A 25,033-nucleotide genomic window follows, 5' to 3' on the forward strand; every position below is an offset into this window, starting at 1 on the left:
ATGACCCTGTAGGGTGGCATTTTCCTACTGTCCTTTGTCTCTCTCCCTCTCTCTCCATAACTATTCTTTCTCCTGGACCTACCACAAGCGAGACCGCAGACTGACCTCTGGCATCCAGGCTTGTCCCTTGCGTGGCTGTCCTCACCAAAACCTCAGGCATCCGTGGCCAGACCACTGGGATGGGTGCTCTCTGTATGAACTACATCCCGATAAAGCCACAGGTGTGAGTGGGAGGAATTTAGCAACTGCCACTCTTTCTCAAATAAAGAGCGATTTAACAGTATTCTAGAGGCAGAAGGCAGGAGGAAGCACGAGAAAGGGATTCTGGGAGGATGTAAGGTCTTAGAACCTCCTTCCAATCACTGCTCCAATGCGCTTTCCATTTAGGCACGGCCCAGCTCCTCACTTAGAACCTAAACAATATGGTTCTGTCTAACCCAGACGGTACACGACGGGCTGTGTGATGCTACCACCGTCTCTGCCCAGAGAATGGGGAGTGTTACCCAGAGACCCTTGGCTTCCCAGGTCGGTTCTCAGTGGAAGCAGATCCACACTGGTCATCAAGGTGGACGGGTCTCTTAAGGAGAGCTCTGAGGAAGTAGCTACTCCAGTGGAAAAGGCCACCATAGTCAGGAAGAGAGGAGACGGGGAGGCCATGGGAATGACACCAGACAGGTCCTACATACCAGAGGGTATAGGGACCCCAGGATGGTGGCAGTCGGCACCTGGTGAGATCTGCACCCTGAGCGGCCGGGGTGGCTGTATCAGGTGGCTCAGGCTGCTGTGACACATGACCGTAGATGGCGGGGCCAGACATGTGAGCAGTAAGTATTGGTTGTTTAAGTCCCGCAGCTCTCGCTAACTGTCGAGACAAGCTCCCTGAAGGGACGGGGATGGAGTTGGAGAAATTAATGCTGGAGAAAGAGAGGGACCTGACTTCCTCTGAAAGGAAGTGAGTAAGGAGTGCAAAGTCAGGATGCCTGTCTTGGCAAAGGGGAAGGAAGTTGATGGAGTCCCCTCCTGGGAGGCTCTATTTGCTCAATGAAATAGCAGGTGATGTCCATCTGTTGAGAATGGAAATTCTAAAGGGCAGGGACGAGGCAGGGGAGGGGGTGAGGAGACAGGTAAAGACTTGGACTAGTCACCATGGGAAACAGCGAGGGAGCACATGTGGTGTGTGTTAAAGGTTTGGGAACTTTCACCCGAGGCTCATCCTCTATTAAAGACCATGAACTTGACATGGAGACCATCTGCAGACCCCCGGGGTTATGTCCAGTTCTCCAGCCCCTGGATACTTCTCTGGCTGGAGAACCAGGAGACTTGGTAGAAAAACCCTCCATCCACATCTATCAGAATAATTTTCGTGACATATGTTTCAAACGTCTCCCGTTCTAATCGAAAAGAGAAAATTTTAAATGTCAAGAAGTTTGAACACCAGCATCGGAAAGCTGAAATACGTAATTGCAAAAGAAAAAGAAACCTATATACAAAAGTCTGAATATGTGAGCCTTTGGTTCATGGAGGGGCTTTGCTTTTTGCATTTCTGTTTGCCATTCGAGTCATTCCGCTGGTGTTCTAGTGGCACTGTTAGATTAGCTTCTTTTCAAGTGGGAAAAACTGATTTTCTCTGTCTTCGTGGGTCTTTTGCTGTCCTCACCTGAGCTTTCGGGTTGCCTCAGTTGCACTCAATCTTGAGAGCTTGTTGTCACCCCCCACCCTATGTATTGATCATGCAGATGCTCTGACATTGCGGGTTGTGGGGGGGGGGGCTTGCCAACCCAGGCGACCTACGGAGTGACAGTCCCTCCAGGACAAGCTAATTCCTAAAGAGAGTAAACAACTTACCTGGGAGAGTGCCTCTTAAACACAGGCCAACCATCACCTTATCAGACTCTCACATGCCACGCTAATACTCCCCCTGCCCAGGCCAGGTCCTGGACCACGAGGGACAGCTCCGGTAGCCCAAAGCTTGCGGGATTACTCGAGCCAGTCAATGCTCAGTTGTTTACCTTGCCTGTCTCGCTTTTCTCATGGAAACCCCAATAGAAGCTCTAGCCTGGGCCTTCCCCTCCCTCTTGTCCACCGCCTCCTGACCACCCTGACACTTCCTCTGTGGCCCTGTGTGGCCTGGCATGCCCCCTTCCTCTTGGGAAATGTAAGTAATAAATTCTTCTTTCAGTGGCATCACTCAGTCACTGCCATATCAAAATCCCACGGGTACAAATGAGACACCCACTCCCCACCCCACCTGCATTCGCCTCTCTCCAGCCATCCCCCTGATCCAGGTCCCTGCACATCGAAGTCACATGCTAGCACCTTGCTGAGCCTGGCAGCGGGTGACAGCTGAGCCAGTCCGACAAGAAGCCACGTACCAGGGGGCCCAGATGGTCCCCAGCACCGTCACCCTGGAGCAGTTCACACGGCAGCAGCTCCAGCATTCACACCTTTGTGACAGTTTTAACTAAAATGTCCCTGGATTCTTTTTTTTTTTTTTAAGTCTGCTAAGTAGACATTTTTAAGAAACCTCCACTTTCTCTTTGTGCAAACATAAACCAGCCACCTACACCCACGGACCCATATGCCAAAGTCTAGTGCCGTCGACACAACATGTGTCCACATGTCTGGACTCACCCAGGAATACTCCAGTACACAGAGGAGAGCTGGCCTTTTGTTTTTCAAAAGGGGATGGTGTGTGAGGGCTGCCCCATCTTTCTGAACAACAGGAATTTCTGCTCAGTCAGTAAGTAAACCCTAGAGCCAATTACATGTGAACGTGCCATTAATCTCAATACTACTTGTAATCTGCAAGACATGACATGTAAATTGTACTCACGTAGCGAAATGTATGCATATTACACATACGTGCACATGTACACACACACTGTGCACACACACAAACACACGTGTAACAGGAGGGAAAAAAGACCTCCAAACACTATTTGATCACCTTAAACATAAATAGAACCGTAAGTCACTAACTCTTGCCACACTGGCTAAGGCAGGCGGCCAGGTTCCTACAAGTATTTCTGGGAGTCCCCAGGCCAGTCCCGTCCCAGGAGTTCCGGCGAGGTCCCATCGCTATGCTGGCAGCCAGTGCTGCGTTTTTCCTTCTTTCTCTTTCCCGGTCCTCTCCTCTGAGCCTCCTAACCTGGAAGCTGCATGCCCAGCTGTCACCGCAGCAACCAAGCTGGGTGCTGCAGCCGCTTCTCCAGGATGTCATTCCTCTATTTCACACACCTTCCTTTCTCCCTGCTCTCTCCTTAGTACAGGGCGGGAATTCAATCATCACAATTGGACCACAGGCCAAGTTCAAAACACAAACCCCAGGCTTCCCCTGGCCCCTAAACTGTCCTCCTGGGCCCACGCTTGCCTGGCTTCTCTTCACCAAGAACGAACTCTCCCAGGAGCTCCCACGTCCCATCTGCACCTCGATTCATGTCCAGGCCACCTGATGAGTTGATCAAACATGCCCGGTGGGGCAGCTTCCCCCACAGCAGACACAGCTCAAGCTCAAGCTAGGAATACACACACTCCGTACACAAATGGAGAGTTCAGATTTAGTCAGCACTGGGATGGAACTTCCACTTCTTAGAACTTCCGCACATTAAAGGGGGGTATGAGGAAGTTGGAAAGGGCAGAGAAAGGAAGGGGATGGGAATAAACATCATTATTTACTAAGGGCTCCCCTCCCGAATCTCAGTGACCAGGTAGGAAGTGATCCTCCCCTTAGTAAGATGACCCCAAAGGAGAGAGTAGCTCCCCGTTCCCATGGTGATGCCTCAGCCCCTGTAAGGTACACAAAGCTGCCGGGAGGAACCAGGTGAGTCCTTACATATTTCCCACAATCCATCAACTAAAGATGCACAGGAGTTAACACTCCCTCCCCCATTTCCTGGGATAAACCCCCAACTCTCCCTGCTTTGCCAGCATTTACTGAGCATCTGCTAGGTGCTCAGCATTCTGTTTGGGCTGTGGATACAGAGGCAAGGAAGGCTGGATCCCTGCTCTCTGGAATTTACCTTACAGCGAAATGCTCTCACCTTAAATGAGCTGGGGGGAAAAAAACTGAGAGGGGAAGGAGGCTGGAGGAGAGGAGTGAGGCATGATGTGGGTACACCCACCCGGGGCATGTGAAGGACAGCAAACCTCATTTTCCAATGAAGCATCTCACTCTGGAGAGCTCTGCATAGCCAGAGGGAAGTTTGAGGGCACTGGAAAATTCGGGAATGGGGAGAGGTATTTCAAAAGAGGGAGGAGACGCCTTCCAAAATAAAATCTCACAGCCGTTGGATGTTCTATTTTGGTTTTTTTCCATTTTTTTTCTATTTGCTTTTCAGTTGGGGAGGTTCCTACTGAGACATCCGTAGGCTCAGAGGCTGTTTCCTCAGCCATGCCTGCTCTACGGACAAGCCCATCAAAGGCATTCTGCATTTCTGTTTAGTGTAATCTAAAGAGGTCACTAGCATTTCTTTTCAGTTCTCTTAGACTTCCCATCTCTCTGCTTACCTTGCCCATCTGTTCTGGCACACTATCTGCTCTTATCCATGAGAGCCTTTAGCATATTCATCAGAGTTGTTTTAAATTCCTTGTCTGGATATTTCCAACATCTCTGCCATACCTGAACCTGCTTCTGATGCTTACTCTGTCTCTTAAAATGTGTTTTTTGCCTTTTAGTCTGTGAATGAAAAATGCCACCTGCCGTATCCGTAAACAAAGGATGCTGTGGCCATCAAGTCATCAACCACTACAACCACCCCTGGGGGACCAGAGAGAAAGCAGGATGGAGACAAGCAGGCACGCTGGCCTCTGCTGCCACCCTCAGTGGCGCCCCCTGAAGGAACTCAGGATAGGAAAGAACAGAATACTGGCCCTGGATGGCTAAGGTGCATGTTAAAAGAATGATTTCAACGAGCCCAGACTTCTGCACCTTCCCACGCACAGAAAAGCACTAAATTCCTTAACTGAGCTATCTGGCTTTCTTTAATTATCAGAAATCTTTTGATGTTCCAACTACATGGTCTTTGTTGCAAAGACTCCTATGTATCCTGGCTCCTCCCTTACCTCTTCGAAGCAGTCCCTCTGAGCAATCCGAGAGGCTGTCATCCTGGGCTTCAGTTCTCAGAAATGTCTGCTGAATAAAACATAACTCTCAAGTTTTAGGTTGTGCATTTTTTTCGGTCGACAAGTATGTCTTGTAATTTTTTCTTAACAGCTCGACATGATGCACCAGGTAAACGGAGCTGCTGTGAGTAGGACTTTAATGATGTGGTGTGATATGATGGTGAGGTGTGGGGGGAAGAGAAGTGTTCGCAGTTCTGTGATCGGGTCTCAGTCTTTCAGGGAGCCTGTGCCCCTGAACTGTCACCATCATAAATGTTTCTCAGTCTTTTTCTTCCCCACTAGGAGGGACAGGATGGCTAGAGTGGGCTGGAGTTGGGTATTCCCTTTCCCCATCAGTTAAGCGCTGATCAAACAGTTTATCCAGAGGACAGATTTTGTTACCACACAACGCTCTGATGTATTTCAAAAGGCTTCCTTTTCTTATTCTCCCACCAGCAGCACGGGAGGATTTTTTTTTCTGATATTCACTGTGAGAACCCAGATGAGCTTCGGGAGGTAAAGCACAAAAGTGTGGGGGTCCCCCAGTGACTGGTCCCCTCTCAGACTAGTCCATGGGGGGTCTCCAGTAAGTCACCAATGACAGTTCAGGTTTCCTACCTGGCCCTAGTGCCCGCCTGGGTGCTAGCTCGTGGGCTTCGGCTCCACTAAGTGGTGACCCTTTGTATTCACCTGTTGGTCTCTCCAACTGGAAGATAACAGTCTGCTTTATGACCTCCTTTCTCTTATAGATCTAAGAAGACTTGTTGCTTTTTCAGTTTGTTCAGCTTTTTACATGCTGTGAGGGCGGAGTGGTGACCTCCAAGCTTCTTACAAGCCAGACCAGAAACCAGAAGTCCTGTTACACATTTTTTCACAGGACTTCCATTAAAATACATAATTTTTAACAATTTTTAAATAAAAATATAATTTTAAGAAATTAATTGAAGTGTAATTTTTTTAAAAATAGTAAAATTACAAAAATAGTTTTTAGTTCATGATGATACCAACTTTCTTTTTTCTAACATCAACATTTTAAATAAAGTCTGGACCTGACCCTGCTCCTAACACAGCCCAAACTTACTCACCTCCCCTAGTCCCAACACTGTCCGAATCCCGTCCGTATTTAAAATTCTGGCATTCTGCTCATTGTGGACTTTTGCATTAATTTGAAATTCTTAAAATGTTGCATTAAGGTTTTTTTTTATCTCTATTACTAAGGGTTTTGGTGATCACTTCAATTTCACATTCAGACGTGTACCTCACTTGCCTCTCTCATCCAAGCCCTGGGGTTCACCAATTCATCAGGTGCTGATATAGACAACTCAGGAGAGAAGCAGCAACAGGCAAAACCCACAGACCATCCCCACCTGGGCTCTGCTCTGGGGCAAGCAGCCCTCAGGCAACCAAAATGCAAATTTACCCCATCTTCCTTCCTTTCACTCACCCCATCTTTGCTGCGGCAGCGAAGAGGCCTGAACACCGGGTAGGTGGCTCAGTATTGTCATTCAATCCTTAACAAGCACGAACAGGGGTGTGATTATCCTTATTTGACAGATAAGAAAACTAAGGATCAGAGACATGAATCATCTCTCCAGAGTCACACAGCACTGGGTGGGTGGGGCTGAAACGGGAACCCTGGTGTGCCCAACACTAAAGGCCACCATTCTCTTGCTCCTTTTACCCTTTGCTCAGGAGCTGGTCACATGAACCACACTTTATATGTTCCCCACCCCCAGCCTTGGCCAGAGAACTCTGGTGCTTGACAGAGCTCCCAGAAAATATGGCAGGGAAGAAATTCAGTGAGTTGATCACAACTGGTCTCAGGAGAAGGGCAAAGGGGAAGAAAGAAAAGTCCCTGTCAGCTAACCCCAATGTTGGCCAATGTTGGCCCTCGCTGTGCGTGCACACTGGCAAAGAACTTCAGCATCGATGACACACTTACCACAGCAACAGTCAGCCTGCAGAGCGCCTCCAACCCAAAAAGAGAAGCGGCGGCTTTGAAAAGCAGGCTCAGACCACAATACATGCCTCCAGAGCTGACTAGAAACACAGGGGAAGAGACGCAGAATGTTCTGGAAGACAGTCTCTGCCCAATCTCACAAAAATGTTTTAAAAGGTATAGACTAGGAACGCATAGAAAAGGGTAACCTCTTTTATAAAGATAGAAACAAACACACAACATTGTAAAATGATTATAAATCAATAAAAAATGTTAAAAAAAAAAAAAAAAGGTAGAAACGAACAAACAAAGCACTTTACCATGATTATAAAGATGAAGAGGGAGGGAGAGAGAAGTTGGCAGTCCGCAGAGGGAATGAGGGGCAGCCTAGAGCGGCTTTGGCGACTGACATACACGGAGCCCAGAAAGCCCAGAAGTGGATCTTCGAGAAATGAAGAGAAGGTCAACAGCTGACAACCCACAGGGAGAGAAGTTCAGAGCTCCCTGACCGTGATGACCGCCCGGGAGTGGAGCCTGAGCTTCAAGGGTGACCAGGCCGCCCAGTCCCCAGGACTGCCTCTGTGACACTCGGATTTACCCCCATGCCCTTCCGGGAATGCAAGACCTGGCTGATATTCATTTTCAAAGAGCCCGGTTGACAAGGACAAATGTGGTCACAATGAATTTCAAGGACCTCTTGAAATGCTTGCGTTGCCATAGATTTTCACAGTCCTGAGTGATGTCTGGGACAAATGGTCCACAAGCTAGAGCGTCGATGATTTTCCATTTCGGTAGGGATAGTGGCAGTAATAAATTAAGCCTGGATGGCAGTTTTCAAAAGGTCTTACTAAAAGGTTTATAAAATTGTGATGTCCCTGCCCACCAAACTCTGTTGGAACCATTTTAGATGTAAGGTGGAAGTCCAGCGGGGGGAGAACACCAGAGCCCGGATGAGCCTCTTAAGACTCAAGTCAGGCCATGTTTCTTTCCTCCATGGCTTGTTGGATCCCTCGGCACAAAAACCAACACTTGACTGTGACTCAGGAGGCCCCCATTTCATCTCCCCCCTCCTAGCTCCTTCTACTCTCTGCTTGGGCCACACCTCCCCCTTGGCTTCTCTGAACACATCGGATGCACCCACACCAAAGGCATTCGCACCCACCATCCCTTCTCCCTGGAAAGCTCTTCTCCCTACATATTGGCATGGTTTGATCTCTCACCTCCTTCAGGTCTTTATATAAATGTCACCTCTCAGGTGGTCCCCAACCATGCCACCTAAATTTACAACACCTTCATCCCAAACTCACACACCCACTTCCCAACCCCTTGCCCGAAGCGTTTCTTTCCTCTTGGCCATCGACACCATCTAACATAGAATGTGTTTCACTCCCTTGTAACTCCTTATCTGTCCTCCACTGGAATGTCAGTTCTCTATGTTGTTCTTGCTGCTGGGTTCATTTGCTTGTTCTGGTTACTATCATATTGCCTAGTGCCTAGATCGTCCAGGAAGCACAGTTAAGAGTTTGTTAACTGCATGAAATGGATGCAAAGAGAAGAACGCCAGCCCAGCACACTGCTCCCGCTCCCTGCCTGGGCTGGGAACTAGGGAGCTGTACTCCGTGGGCACGTGCCCCAGTTCTGGACTTGGGGGCAGGAGATGGGCACGTGGGCACTGAAGGGCTAGCGCTCTTCCTCAAGGGAGACTGACTGATGGTGCTGAGACAGACGAGACAGAGGACAAGGACAGATGAAAAACACCAGCAGGGTGGCCACTTACTGTAGAAAGATGTTCATTTCCTAAAAAATGAAAACAGCTACCACTTAAATATGACTCAGTGAGCAAGCTGGAGTGGACAGAAGGAAAAGAAAAAATAAAAGCAGTAATACTACCACTACTAAGGCACGATGTCCTTACCTGTTCCCAAGGGGGACGGTCCAGGGGAGAGCCCCAGGGTATTTTAAGGAACCCTGAAATCATACGCAGAATTTTGTGGGCATATGCATACTTCTGGAAAAAGATCTATACTTTTCATCATCAGTTTCTCAAGGTGGCCCTTGACCAAAACAAAATCTTAAGAGAAACAGCAACTTACTTACTAACGCTTTCTGCATTTCATTTTTGTTCCATCAACACCCATTTATGAAGTGCTGATTACCTTAGTTCATCAAATCGTAAGACACAACAATTTTAACACACTTGTATTTTGATAGCATGTCAATTCCACTACGACATGCCATTGGCTGTAAAACAAATACTAATTTCAGAGATGTTAAAAATGCAAAAAGTGTGAGTCATAGAATCTGTGAATCATAGAGCATGTCAACAAGCACTTGTGCTAGTCTTTTGCATATTTTAGCCAAGCCCCAGTGCAATCAATACTATTATTCCTATCTTATAAGTGAGGACACAGTCAGAATTCCAAGAATTCCAACCCAGGTCTGTTTGAAAGCCTCCCACACCAGCATACCATATCCCAATAAAGAGGTGGCTCCCAGTGCTACAGATCTTACAACCAAGGGCAACACAGAACCTCTCACCATCAACTGGCTGGGAGGCGCAGAGGAGTAATTAGAGTTGGGTACCAAATGATTGCAGAAGCACCCAGCTTGTATGAGAAGCAAGGCTTCCAACAAACTCCCAAATGCCCAGAGCAGAGTTTCACCTTTATTATGCCAAGGAGCATCTGCTCCTCCATCAACTTTATAGCCTTCTCCCACTTGAATAAGCAACTCTTTAAGTGGGATTTAATAATCCAGAACAGATAGTGCACTGTGTGGAAGGTGGGATTAAAAAACAAAAGGTGCACGATTCCTTGTCGATCTTGAAACACATCCCCATTAGCAACGAATTAACAAAAGAAAGTCTCCAAAGGTCGGGGTGGCGTAATGCATGAGCATGTGTGCATGCACACTGTAGAGCGTGAGGAGAGAGAGGCTGAGAAAAAAATCCTATTGCACTGGATATCTTCACAGAAGGGATATGTCCCCACCCCGAGGAGTTTTTAGGAACTCAGTGTGTAAAACCACCACCAGGAAAGAATCAGAAAGAAATCTCTCCAAGACAACAACCTGCATCCCACATGCAATTTGAAAGCAAAATCAACCTTTGTGGCTGGGAGCCTCTGAGATTTCAGAGTTGCTTGTTACAAGGCAAAGCTGACTCATGCAGCCTGTTATGCTCAGATAAATGAAATCAACGTTAAAACTCTTGGCAGCACACAATTTAACACAAGGAATATGCCTGGAGTCACGTGTGAGCTCTCAGGCTTTTAAATCTTCATCTTTCCTGGGAAGGAGCCTTAGAGCACAGTTGGTTCTATATAAATTCTTCTTTAAATTTTGCATAAATGCCATCATCTTTGTGAGTCATCTAACAGTGAAACTGAATACTAATGAAAACAAAAATGCAAACCGTGATTTTTTTTTTTTTAACCAGCCATGCACCAGGAGAAGACCAGCTAAAGCCTCAAAGGCCAAAGAGTCGTGAGAAAATGTCCTAAACCACAGTGCAGGGAATGGGTTTGCCTTGGGAAGCCCTGTCCCTCCTGCGGGAGAGCAGGGACAAATGAGCGGAGGCTCCTCTGGCTTTGGAATAATTATTTTGAATGTTTCAGGGGAAGAAAGTTATTTTGAGAATGTTGTTGTTGTCATTAAAAATTATGGCCAACCACACACAAAAAAATAAAAACTGCTTTAAAAAAAAAAAAGGAGTGTAAATCAATCCTCAGAAGCATCCTAAAAATACTTCCAAAAGTTTTCCGAATAATGCCATCATCCCTAGCTGACCGTTTCCAGGGAGCCCAGACTCATTTGTTCCAATGAGTTCTACCAAGTTTGTTCACACATCAGCTTTATTACTTTTTAAGCAGTTGTTACTTCTGACCCCAAAAGGAGATGCTGAGCACCTCGGAATGGAGTTCAGGGGCATGGTGGGTCCGAGTGGCTCTTTTTGCCCCTGATCCAGCTCCTCAGGGGACACCCAGGGTGCGGGCTGAGGTAAAGAGCAGACGGAGAGTCTTCTGGTAGCAAATAAATGCCCCGTGGGACCTAGCACATAAGCTGTTGGATGGAAGAGACCATCTACCCCGATTTGAAGCATCAAACACGGAGCCATGAAGGAAAAGTCTTCCTGCAGATGACGACACCTGGTGTGCTGACCCTTGACTCCAACCAGCGTTCACTGGAGCGTTTCCAAGCCTGCTCTTATATACCCATGTTTCAACATATCTTCTGAAAAGGATCTTACTGATGTTAAATAGAATGGAAGGCAAGCTTTTATAAGTTTCAGAAACACTGTTTCTGTTTAAAAAAAATACCTGTTGATTTTAAGGCTTACAAGGAGCAGCTCGCAGGGTTCGTAAGTGAACATTCCTTAACAAGGATCATGAGGGATGCCAGTTCCATGCACCTGTCACACTTCCCTCCGGGTCCACAAGCCTGCTATTAACGTGCGCTGCTGCGGAGCAATTACCTTTCGTTTTCCCATCACATTTCAGGAGGGAAAAAAATGCAGTCGACCCAGACAGTCTGTGAAATCAATAGGAAATTTCATCACCTACGTGCAACAACATTTAATTCTATTGGGAAGGAAATACGTCAACGTGGGCGGGCACACACATGCACGCACCACACACACACCTGTGTGTGAGAGCCCTCATTCCCCCTTTACACACACACAGAGTATCACTGACAAGGGAGCATTTGCAATATCTTCCTGAATCATATACCTTAGCCCAAGAACATGGGTTAATAAAAGAAGAAACCATCTGAGTCTCATTAAGGTTGAATCTGATGTGCTCAAATAACACTCACTGGCCCAAAAGAATGATAAAATTCCTGCAAAGAAGAAGATCCCAGGCCTAACGATCGGGTTCTTTTCTAGACAACTGTAACCACCCTCCGGAGTCTATAAAAGGAACCAAACATCAAAATCACAGTACGACAATTTGTAGTTACTGTGGTTTGTTCTAGGCACCTGCCTCTCCTGGTCTCAGAAGGGAGGGACCAAGTTCACCGATCAGACTCAGCCAAGCAGCGTGGTTGGCTTGATAAAGTATGAATGGATGAATGAACTCACAAAAAACGGAAGATGAAAGTCCCATATACCAAAGAGAAAAAACCGGTGAATCTTGGCAGCACCAAGCCCGGTCCTAACCCACCAGCAACCTGCCGGCAAATAATGAAACAAAGGGACGATAAAGGAATCTTGGTCGAAGCTCTTAGAACACAATTCCGAACATCACTTCGAGAGGTTTAGACAAGAGATGAGTATGAGGGTGGAAGAAAAGAGAAGCCAGACAGGGAGGTGGACGGGAGAGCGCAGGGACTCAGAATCTGGGATGTGACTGCAAAGGGAAAAAAAAAATGAGCTTTTAGGTACTTGGTGCCCTAACTGTGGGTTTTCTCTCGCATTCTTTTGTTTTAAGTCTCGAGGCCAGAACACCCCTCCCGGCACCAGGGCCTCCCACTGTCTGCACCTCAAGTGTTAGTGTAAGAATGAGAAGCGTTCGAGATGGAACCAGGCAGGAACTCATCACCAGGGGTCTTTGGACCCCAGAGAGAACCGTAAGTGGGCTTTATTTAGTTCACTCAGTCAACAGGCAAGCTCCTGCTCCATGGCAGGCATTGGGCTTGGAAGTCGAATGTCAAAGGCGTGTGAACCCACACGGTGTGTTTTTCCGGGGAGGGAGTCTCCGGCAGTGGGTCTCAGCCAGAAGCGGTGGTGGGGTGGCAGCCTGCCCGTAGACCATTCAGTGCACATTCAAAAGGTGCCCTGTTCTCTGAGCAACCCCAGCCTGGCCCCAGGCTGACCACTCGACAAGCAGGAGCTGGGCTGGAATTCAAGCACCAGTTAGGCTGACATCCTTGTACAAGATGCATCCTGCTCTATCTTACCTGCTGCCTTGTAGAGAGCCTTCTAGGGAGGTCTTTGGAAATGTCTGGAGGCCTTCTGCCCCAATGTCACAGTGACAGGGGGAGACTATGGGCTGGGGACTGGGGACACTAAACAACATGCAATGTTCGGGACATTGCTCCACCACAAAGAACTAACCCTCCCCAAACGCCAATGACCCAACAGTCCGTGGTTGCCATCAGGTGTTCAGTGGTCTCCTTCCCACCAAACGGTTAAGGCCGATGCTCTGGGCATAATGCAATGGGAGAGTCATCGCGGGAGGGTCCAAGTAAGAAAGAGGTGAGTAGCTACTTCAGAGCATCTAGACAGACATCATGGCAGCCTTAGAAGACCTGCCCCATGTCTTTGAGCCAACACTTCCATTTAATTAAATTTTTTTTTCATACTGAAATCACATTTTAAGTTTAAAGTTGCATCATTATTTCTTAAGGGGAGGGAAATACGAATCCAGGCAGATGACTCCCTTCCCCTCCTATGCCCTCTGGAGGCATTTCAGGGGTCCGGCAGCCCTTGGAAACTAGATTTCATGCTCATTAAGTGCCCTGTAGATTAATGAAAATAACTGCCAACAGGTTCAAAGAAGACACTGTGCTTAGAAAATAAGAGGCGTCTCTGTGTCGAACTTACGGTGAAGAGCCCCCTCCAGGGAAGGGCGAGGTGTTTGCCTCCCTCCATGCACCCACCACGATGTGATACTGAAATGTCCCTGACTTTGTACACGTAACTCAAACGAGGGGGGCAAGGCTGGGAAGACATGGAGAGAGAGGCAGGGAGAACGGAGCTCCCGCAGCCCTGGCCTGGAGCTCTCCTCATCAGACTTTCAGAATATACGTCCTGAGTTGAAATGTCCTGTTCTACTGGTCAAGATGGATGATCAAAACGTGCCTCCGTGCAGCCCTGTGCGGTCAGAATTTTAAACGAGCTTGCGGAGCCCCACGACTTCCCAGGAGCAGGCCAGCGAGGGAACCAGCAGCAGCTCATTAGTTCGGGGAGAGCCATTTCAATTTCAATCTAGTTGTGGCCTCGCCTGTTTGTTGCCCTTCGTTGTTCAACATAATGCTCGCAAAGGCTACACTCCACCCACCCCAATCCTGAAAATTGGCTGAGTGACAGGACTGCCTAATCCTATCACTCGCAAAAATTGGCTGTGAAGTCTCGTCAGATAATAGGATCCCATTAGATGCCAGCAAGGCGTCTCTCTCTCCTCATCCCTTCTGTCCTTTTCCAGCCCCAGGCAGGTAGAGAGCCGCAAAGGGGAGAAGCGTGGTACAATTAGAGCCCTTGAGTTGAGTCCCGTTGGAACCTAAGACCCTGCAGGAAAGGAAATGAATATGCAAATCTCCTTTATCCCCTGGCTGCGGGAAACACACAAGAAGCAAGTACCATTTGACACTCAGTGGTTAGTAACTCTAATCAAGTAGGGCCAGATGACAGGTGGGCTGGAGGACTGTCACCGAGACACTGAGAAGGATGACATCAAGGAGAGGCTGGCTCTCCGTAATAAATCTCCCGGGTGTCTAGACCTGTCACGGTGCTCCACCCCAAATGTATGGCAGGGACCCTATCAACAGACCGCTTGGATGAGTTTAATTAGTGCTGCTGGCTAACAGGCTTCCACTCTGCAAAACCAAGCCAAAGCAAAGGCCTGGAGGAGAACTTCACCCAGATCGAATTTTCTAGAAAGAGGGGAGGGGCCCCCGGGTGGAATCTGCCCACATGGATTTCCATACATAGAGGGAAGAAAGTGCCTCCAAAGAGCTTTTCCAGTTACTGAACCCCCCAGGAACTGCTGCGCTGGGGCTGCAAACGGCACCACTGGGCCCAACAGAGCCCGAGACAATTCTCCAGGGACCATCTGTGCTGAGGGTGAGGGAGAGGCTGGGGGATTCACTCCAGCCTCAAAGAGAGAGGGGGAAAGGAAGGTGACTGGAGAGAGGAGATGAGGAGGGGTGTGGACACAAAAAGAGAAGTGCAGAGAGCAAGATATAAAGAGGCAAGTGAGAGAGACTGGGAGAGATGGAGAGACCGCAAGAAAAAGAGACGAGATGAGATGAAACGGACAAGGGAGGACGTCTTGTTAACCAAGCCGAGAAGTACCAGTGGACTGGGGAAAAGAAGAGGAAAAGTTACCATGGCAACGTCTTGCCGGAAGTACAGGCTGCGAGGCTAAGCTTGGAGAAGACACCTGCTACTTCCGCTCACCTGGGAGAGCATGCTGGGGAGCCTGTGCCCAAGCTCCCACTCTCAGACTCCAAGATCTCAGACTAGAACCCGCTGCCCCAGATTTTCAAGTCACCATGAGCCCTTCCCCCACAGATCAGACAGAGGGAGCCTCCCCCCGGGTGTACTTGGCTGACTCATGGGTGAGGATTTGTGGAGCTCACAAAGGGGGTCTCAACCCAAACGTTCACACTGCACAGGAAATCCCTCTATAACTTCCCTGACCATTGGTCACCTAGCTGGTACTTGAATCCTTCCAGTGACGGGGAGCTCTGTCCACTCATGATTCCATGAGCCCATGTTAGTGTCCCGTCTACCACATAACCTGACTCAACCCCCATAACTCTTCACCCAGACCCCTCACACACAAACCCCTTCTCTCCTCCTCAGCCCATGATTCTCTATAATTTTTCACATCTATCTTATGGTACATTTGCCCTTAGTCACATATTGGTGCTCCCTTAATTTCTCTAGGGATTTCCTTTTCCTCTGAGGAAACTCCTCTTCCATCTTAGGGACAAATCATTCTCTTCCAGTGTATACTCCACCCCTGCGTTGGGGGCCTGATTGTGAACGCTTACATCTTTTGGAGCACTCTGAGAACACTGGGGACCTGAGTGTGTTTCATGACTGGACAAACCATATCCAAATCTGAGAGCTCTCTGTACTTTTCAACATGGGCAGTAAAATCTCCAAAGTCTGGGCCAAAAAAAACCCACATCCAGGAACCCTGAGTGCTTTGGCCATTTTTACTGCACTCCAGACAGAATAATAACTAATACTCACTGAGGGCACAGAAGGCACTAAGCACTATTCTAAGCATTTTATGTGTATTAACTTAGCCTAGCTTCACTGCAACTCCACCAGGTAATTACTATTATCCCCATTTTCTATATAGAAACTGAGGAAGAGGCAGGTTAAGAAGGTTACCCAAGGACTAGCAGCTGCTAAGAGGTGGAGTCAGAATTTAAACCTAGTCTATTTTCTGGCCCACTCCAACTCTACACCATTTCTGTATCATGACATTTTTTAGGAACCTGGTGGTTTTTCAAGTATGTATGCCTTTTGTCCATCATAAACCTATAGACAACATGGTACTTAATGATGAAAGAGTCAATACTTTTTCCCTAAGATCATGAATAAGGCAAGAATGTCTGCTCTCACCAGTCTCATTCAACATCATACTAGAAGTCTTAGCCAGTGCAATTAGGCAAGAAAAAGAAATAAAAGGCATACAGATTGGAAGGAAGAAATAATACTGTTAGTGTTCATAGACATGACATAGAAAAATCCCAAAGAACCTACCAAAAAACTGTTAGAATTAATAAATGAGTTTAACCTGGTTGCAGGATACAAGGCTAACACAAAAATATCAATTCTGTCTCTGTATACTAGCAATGAACAATTAGAAACTGAAGTTTAAAATACTGTATCATTTATAATAGTACCATAAAAAGAAATAGTTAAGTATAAATCTAATTAAATATATGTAAGACATATATGCTGAAAACTACTTCTAGAAGAAATTAATGACAACTTAAATAACTGGAGAGAGATGTCATGTTTATGAAATGGAAGACAGTATTATTCAGATGTTAGTTTTTCCCAAATTGATTTATAGATTGAATGCAGTCCCAACCAAAAGCAAAAAGTCCATTAGGATTTTTTGTAGATATTAACAAGTTGATTCTAAAATATGTATATAAAGGCAAAGAAACTAGAATAACCAACACAATTTTGAAAAAGAATAAAGAGGGAGGACACACAGTATCTGATTTCCCTCTTTTGTCAATTAAAGAACCTAACATCCAAGCCTGGGCAAGATGGTTCTTTGGGACACTAGTCCACCATCTTCTTGGTCTGCTGGCTTTCCAAATAAAGTCACTATTCTTTGCCCCAACAACTCCCCTCTAGGCTCACTGGCCTGTCCTGTGGCAAGCAGTATGAGCCTGGACTCGGTAACACAAGAAGTCGAGAATCCTGAGAGTGAGTCCTGTTTTGGATAACCAACTGTGTCACTGGGACATCTCTTGACAGCTCTAGCTCCAAAATACTGTGATTCTCGAAGTCATATTTAATGGAGGCGGGTGATTTTAGTTTTCAGATACTTTGAGCTATTTTCTTTCTCTGGTCCCAGGAGGCTGAAATGCACATGAGAGAAAAAAGCAGAACAAATACCAGAATGCACACAACCCAAAGAGGAGATAGGAGGTGGGACAGGAGGCACATGCTGACAAAGACTGCACAGGTTGAAGGCAGCTTATCACAGACTCCTTTTCTTAAAGGCAGGATTGCACCAACGTCATCCCAGATGCTGGAGTTGTCTCTGTTGATTACACAGGTCCAAACCCTACACAGGTTCAAACCCCAATTCCTCATCTTCCCCATCTGCAGATTCCTTCTCTAAGGCTGCCTATTTCAGTAAGTGGCATCAATTTCTTCTCAGTTTCATGGGCTCAAAATCAGCTTCCTACCCTTCTTAGGCACTTTCCAAAAAAGCAAAAAGGGAAAAAAAATGTAAACAATTGAAATGGGAGTGAATAAATAGAAAAGACTTCAAAAGATCTCAAATACTTGAAACCAAAGTGCCACTCTGCTACTCCAGCTTAAGGAGCTTCTGGAAAAAAAAAAAAATCAGAAAAGCAAAACAGAACTATCTGAAAAGAGCCCAGGTTGCCCAGCTTTGGCAGCAGCCCCCTAAATCTCTGGGTAATAAAAGCTTGGCAGGAATATCCTAACAGGGGCTGATGCTGCCCAAGACACTTGTCTGTTCTGTTTCCCAAAAGCACATTAAAAACACATTTCTCTGTTTAATAGACTTATGAGCTGAAATGAATGTGTCAGAATTCTAATAAATATGATAGAACCTGCTGGCCCAGCAAATGTTAAATTTTGCATAAGGAGACAGTATCCCTAACTCATCAGTAGACACTTGATGAATATTTCAAACAAAGAGCCTTGACAGCTGCTCTAAAGGCTCCCAATGAATTAAATTGGGTTTATTACTGCCAAGATTAGCCTCTTCTAGTTTCCTCTAATTTTCTCCCCCTTCCCTCACTTGAGTGTATCAAAAGCCCCTCCAGACTAACTAAGTGCCTGAAGCCTTGTCATGGAGGGATCAGAGTGTGGGGTTGGTCAGCGCAGTGGGTTGAAACGTGTTCCCCCCAAAATTTATGTCCACCTGGAACCACAGAGCATGACCTTCCTTGGACATGGAGTTTTTGCAGATGGAGTTAGTTAAGACATGGTCATACCAGATTAGGGTGGGCCTTAAATCCAACAACTGGTGTCTTTATAATAGAAATAAGAGAGAGATTCACACTCACACACACACACACACACACACACACACACACACACACACAGGGAAGAAGGCCATGCGACAATGGCGGTAAAGGTAGGAGTGATGCGTCCGTAACCCAAGGAATACTAGGAGCCACCAGAATTTGTTAGAATCAAAGAAGTTATTAACAGGGTGGCCCTGTAGGTGCTTTGATTTCAGACTTCTAGTCTCTGGAGCTGTGAGAGTATAAATTTCTGTTAAGACACACATTTGGTAGCCCACTGTCATGGCCACCCTAGGGAATGGGCACAGTTAGGAAGCATGTCTACACATCCCAAAGTGTGTTGATATGAATCCCCTTCAAAGTTACCTGAGTTGAGCATTTCAGGTGATGGTGGCAGTGGGTAGCATCGCCTCACCCCTTTCATTAGCATAGGCTGGACACCTGCCAGCCGTCTTGTAAGCTCAGATTTCAAACCATTTGACTTTCTCTCCTGCTGGTGTCTCTGAGAAACTTTCCAACTCCATTTGTAGCAGAGAGGAAAAAATCTGACTGGTATTAAGTCTGTTCCTTTGGCTCTAACCCTGTGCTGTTTCCTGTGCTTAGTCATGCTGGTTCTGCACCTTTTGTAAAAGAATGTTTCCTATTGCCTAAAATATACAGGACAGCCCATTCTCAAGGCTCTGACCTTTAAGGGTAGAACACTTTTCCATTCATATGAAGATAAAAAAGGTTGTAGAACAGAAAATAACATTGGTCTTGTTGGAGGTTTACAGGAACATCATGACCTGACCTGCATGGACAGCTGCAAGAACAAAGGAGTCCGATACCAAGTTTACACCAACCAACCATGCCCCTTCCCCTTTTGAGTATAAAAGGAGCCTAAATGGGGAAAATGGTTCTCCAGGGCATTAGTCTGCCATTGTCTCAGGCTGCTGGCTCCCCGAATAAAGTTGTTATTCCTTACCCCAACACCTTGTCTCCCAATTTATTGGCCTGTTGTGCGGTGAGCAGAACAAGTTTGGACTAGGTAACACACCCAGCTCTCTTACACACTGCTTACTACTCAGCATTCCCAGCCCATCCAGGAATGACACTAACAGATAAAGAGGCATACAGTCAGAGAATCTAAAAACTAGAAAGAAACAAAGAGAACCAAGAGTTCTTGCCACCTCCTGTTCCATTAGGTGGGTTACCATCCACAGGAAGACAACTTTTCAAAAAACTTGTTAAGCACCATTATAGGCTGAGTTGCATCCCCCTCAAATTCATGTATTGAAGCCCTAACCACCAGTACTCAGAATTTAACTCTAAAGTTGTGGTATATTTATGCAATGGAATACTATTCAGCCATAAAAAAGGATAAAATAATGCCATTTGCAGCAACATAGATGGACCTAGAGATGATGGTCATTTTAAGTAAAGTAAGCCAGAAAGAGAAAGAAAAATGCCATATGATATCACTTATATGTGGAATATGAAAAAAGAAAAAACAAGAGGACACTAATGAACTCATCTACAAAACAGAAACAGACTTGCAGACATAGTAAACAATCTTACCATTACTGGGGGAACGGGGATAGGAAGGGATAAATTTGGGAGTTTGTGATTGGCAAATGTTAGCCACTATATATAAAAATAGATTAAAAAAACAAATTTCTTCTGTATAGCACAGGGAACTATATTCAATATCTTGAAATAACCCTTAGTGAAAAAGAATATGAAAACAAATTATTTGTATGTATATGCATGACTGTGACATTGTGCTGTACACCAGAAACTGACACATCGTAACTGACTGTACTTCAACTAAAAAATAAATTAATACAATAATTTTTAAAAAGAATTTAACTGTATTTGGAAATAGGGTCTTTCAAGAGGTAACCACATTAAAATGAGGTCATTCATGTAGACCAGAATCCAAAATGACTGGTAGGAAGAGGAGATTAGGACACGGACAGGCAGATGGAAGGCCAGGTGAAGACACAGGGAGAAGATGGCCATGCACAAACCAAGCAGAGAGGCCTCAGAAGAAACCCACCCTGACCACACCTTCATCTCAGACTTCCAGCCTCCGGAACCGTAAGAAAATCCATTTCTCCCGAATGAGCCATGCATTCTGTGATGCTCTGTTATGGCGGCCCAGGCAAGTGTGTCCAAGTACCACACTGCCTCTAGGCCCAGGCCTCATGAAAATGCACTCCAAATTGACTGCCTCGCTCAGAAAATTGGGACCAAAAAAGAAAAGAAAAAAAAAAAAAAAACAAGTAAGCAGGAAAAGTGCTATTTGAGTGCTAAATATTAGTCAGGCAGAATGTAACACTCTTCAGAAGCAAAAGAATCTACGTAAGATGTAATCACCAAATAACGTTCCCCTGAGATGGGGCACGCCAACACTCAGTCATGCCAGCCCCACGGAGCCCTGTTTGCGGGGGTGTTTCTGTATTACTTCCTTATTTTACTCAACATCCGTGATGTTTAAGAGCTCCTGGTCTCATTATTACTGAACACTTTGCTCTTTGTCCTCCGGCAAAATATTTTTGTAATTTTTTTTTTTTTTTTGTATTGAAATGTCACACGTTTTAACAGCCTCAGAGCTGTTGGCCATGCGCTGACAGGTTTGGTTCGTTGCCCAAACCCGGGATACAGACTCTAGCCCAGAAAGGACAGTGATTCCAAGACTTGTGGATTTCTCAGGCCCCAGACAATTCCTCTCAATGAGACCAGGAGAAGAGTTAAAAGTGTCCCCTACCCAAACAGTGACAGAGGAAAGAAGAGTCTAATTGCTAAAAATCACATGCCAAGACACTAAATGTACAGGAAAAACTGTGAAGTTCTTCTTTCATCTTTAAAGATCTTACCAAGGAAAACTCAAAATTACAAATAACATCTCAAGAATTCCCTCAACGCATTATTTCGGAAACCAAATCATTAAAAAAAAGAAAGAAAGAAAAAGAAAAACAATAAAAATTTCCCCTAGGAGCTACCTCTGACTCCTGATCACATTTAAGTTTACTAAATTTGACTTGGAAATACTGGTGATGGAAGTCAAGGAAGACTTGGAAAATTAGAAGACATGGAAGAAGAAAAAAGTGATTGTCACAGGGGAGCCTTGATGCTGTTTTAAGTAAGTCTCTTTGCTTTCTGAGGATTTGACTATTCTGAGGAATTTCAGTGCCAGGAGATGTAGGAGTTGGGAGTTGAATACAGGTGGCTGGTCTTTACAGAGAACAGACAACTGTCCTCCGAGAAGGCATTTCGCCCCACACAGGCTGGCTGCCCACCCCCACCCCAGCCCCACACATGTGCTGAGAAATATAATCCTCCAAAGGTCAACCAGTGTGAAAACCCATTTAGGGGGGTTCCTCACTCAGCTGGAGAAACGGTCCCCAGTTAAAACACAAACACACGAGCAGGCGTAAAATGCTATCAATTACTGATACCTCCACATGCAAGAGTTTGTCACATCTTTTCCCAGAGGCGCCTGAGGGAGGGTGTTTGACAGGGAAAATGAGGGAGAGGAACGATTTCAAGGATGTGATGAGAAGAGAACAGGATGATACCTGGAGGAGCAAGGCGGGCGCCGGGAGAAGGGAGAAGGGCATCAAAGAACGCATGGGCTCCACCACAGTTCTGAAGGGATGAGCCCTGGAGGGGCTCATTCAGGGGTCCGGCTCTTGGGATCCTTCAGTTAGAAAAGGCAAATTCTTTCGCCCAAGAACAGTTCTGTTTCTACACCCAGCAAGTCAGGAGTATAACCAATAAGGAATTCAAGATCTTAGACTAAGATACAAACAAATGTGTGTGGCTGGTGATGGTAGTGTATCCAAATTTAGAACCCACTTAACGCTAAGTCTGCATCGGTTTCTCATCTGCCTGGCTGTCCAGGCAGAATTACTGCTGCCAGGTGAGTTCTCCTAATATATAAGAATAAGACATTAAGGAAAAAATCTCTTTCTAATGAGATTTTTCTTATAGTTCATGCTTGCTTGACTTAAGTCCCCATTCACTTTTCCCCTAACATGCTTTGGAAAGGTTTATGGGTAATAAATAGGAGCTCACTTCTCAAATTAAATCCACCCTTCTCTTTACTGGAAAATAATGCCTACTTCTGTTCCTTCCACAGATACACAAAATTACAGACAATGCTCCATCTGCTGCGCTAACAGATCAATGAAAAAAAACAAGACAAAACACTCTTGAAGAGATTCAACTTCCTCTCTCAGAACAAACAACATATTGAAATGGGGCAGTTAACAATTAGTAAAAGAAGGATTCACCTTTCACTACCCTTCTTGAGCCTAAAGAGAGTACTAGCAAAAATAAAAATAAAAATTAAGTCCCCTGGCAGCTGAATGGGGGAGGTTGAGTCAAAGAAACCTGAGTTCTAGGTAAACGCTGGGGTCACGGAGCCATCTGAAGCGTGATGGATGTTATGCATTCCAAATACACGTTAACTTTTTGCATAAAATGTCAAGAGGTTCGTAAACCCTCTGGGGCCCATGCATGGACTCCAGAGGTACAGAACTCCTGGCCTAATTTCTAGAATTTACTCCACAATAGAATAGCCCATAGAGATGTCTGGGTAAAAATGCTCTCTGCCGCATTCTTCATGAGACCAAAAGGTTGTAAACAACCTAACAGACCATCAAGAGGGGACTAATTAGGTAAGATCACGGCCAAGAATAAGAATGGGATGAATAGATGAGTGTCCCAGGAAACAAAAGACCAAACTGTGTTATTAAGCGAAAGACACAAGGTACGGAACGACGGCCAAGTCTGAGGCTATAAACAGAATACGTCTGGAAGGAAACCTGAGAAACTAGAAACAGTGTTTGTGTCTGAGATGCAGGGACCATCAGGGATCTGAAGGTGGAAGAAAAATTATTTTCACTTGTAATCCATGTTATTACTTTTTTTAAATTAAAAGAAAACTAGTTGGAAATAGAGAAATAGTTGAGGGTGATGGGGATTAAGAGAGAGAAAGAGAAAAACTATTTTAAAAGAACTGATCTAGCTAAGTCCCAAAATATCCCGGCCTTGAAAGCAGTTGATATTGTAAAACATTTGGCACCAAGACATAAATAGGAAAGCTCTCATAAATGCATAAATGCTTTTCCCGGCTTGAGCTGCAGCCGACGCTCAGCGCAGCAGAACCTTCTCTCCCCAAGTGTGGCGTTTCTGGCTTTTCCTCTTGTTGAACCAATTATGGGACATTATAACAGCAGCACCAATGTTATTTTTTACAGGCTGTTGTTATTCACTAAACACCCGTTAAACACGCCTCTGTGCTCCACATACAGCAAGCTGAAGGGCAACTCCAGATGGTACAAATAACATATTCAGACTCGATGTGCGCGAGGCCAGTCATCAAATAGCCATTATCAAGTTTTAGAGCCTTCAGCTGCCGGACACCCACAGGTGCGTCCAGGCGAGAAGACTAGCAACCTTTCTGGAGATGGCCGGGCTCTCTCAGCCTCGGCAAACCATCACTGCGCTCCCCGAAGGGCTGCATTTGCCTCTGTATCTGAACAGTTAGCAACAGCGACCAAGCGTTGCTTGGTAACCTGGTAACAGGCTGTGCCTAGGTGTTCCCGAGCAGAGGACCAGATTACATCACCCTCCCACACAGCCCCTGCTCACTGCTTCACCCTGGCTTGGCCAAGAAGATTCAGAAACCCTGAGAGACTCTCCTGCAGAGTCACCTCCCGGTGGCCCTATATTCCCGTGGCCCCACTGGAAAAGGTTCATCTCAGAGGGATCACCACTTGTTACCTTTTTTGATTGACAGGCACTGAAACTTTACCCTGTGACCTTGAAGATTTTTTTAAAATGGGACGGAATAAAATCTGGCCAACTTCGTCCTCAAGAAGGCTCAAAATCGGGATGGTAACATCTTCAGAGGGGACCCCAGGAGCTCCATGACAGTACAGCCAGGGGAATGGACAGAAAGCCTTCTGTCCCTGTGTTCCCAAGACTCGGCCTGAAAATGAGCTTTGCTGGAGGACGGTGGCCCATCCTAGTCACCAGACAGTACTTGACTCTCCAGTAAGAGAACAGCAGACAGTACCTGAGTGGTTCTGATTTGAGTATGAATGACATGGGCGATCAGAGGCAGGGGGTAGATTTTTCATGCTAACCCTCTATGACTGGACCTCTTGTTAGATGAATTTTTATTTCCTGATTATATCCCACAAAGGAAGAGGTGGGAGGCAGCGAGCATCAGTCCGAGTGGAGAAGGTGTTCGCCTTCTCCATGAATAATTCATGCAGGACATCATCTGAACACAGATAATTGAGAATTGGCTGGGGCACCGTTGTTAACTTTGGTACATTTACTCTCTCGGGGTCTAGAGATCGCCTCAGCCTCCACAGGGTGAGAATATCAAATTAAAATGCCAGCACGGAAACGTGAAAGGGCCTTCTTCCTTCAGTCACTAGTGTGAAGACAGTGACTCGTGCCCAATCTGCTTCTCCTGGATTAACTTGAGAGAGAACTCCACGCAAGGGAGGAGGCAGCCGTTCTCAACATCCTTCCCCTGGTTTTAGTTCCTAAGTCTGAGGTCTGCAGGAGAAG

The 25,033-nt window shown here is 46.0% G+C and overlaps 1 protein-coding gene across 18 annotated transcripts in view; it reads right to left on the reverse strand.

Moving 5' to 3' along the window:
• The window catches only part of SLC39A11 (solute carrier family 39 member 11), a 351,433-nt gene that overhangs the window by 168,470 nt on the left and 157,930 nt on the right, over positions 1 to 25,033 (reverse strand). The window lies entirely within an intron of this gene.

The sequence above is a fragment of the Camelus bactrianus genome, chromosome 16 (genome assembly GCF_048773025.1).
Source record: "Camelus bactrianus isolate YW-2024 breed Bactrian camel chromosome 16, ASM4877302v1, whole genome shotgun sequence".
Classification (NCBI taxonomy): Eukaryota; Metazoa; Chordata; class Mammalia; order Artiodactyla; family Camelidae; genus Camelus; species Camelus bactrianus.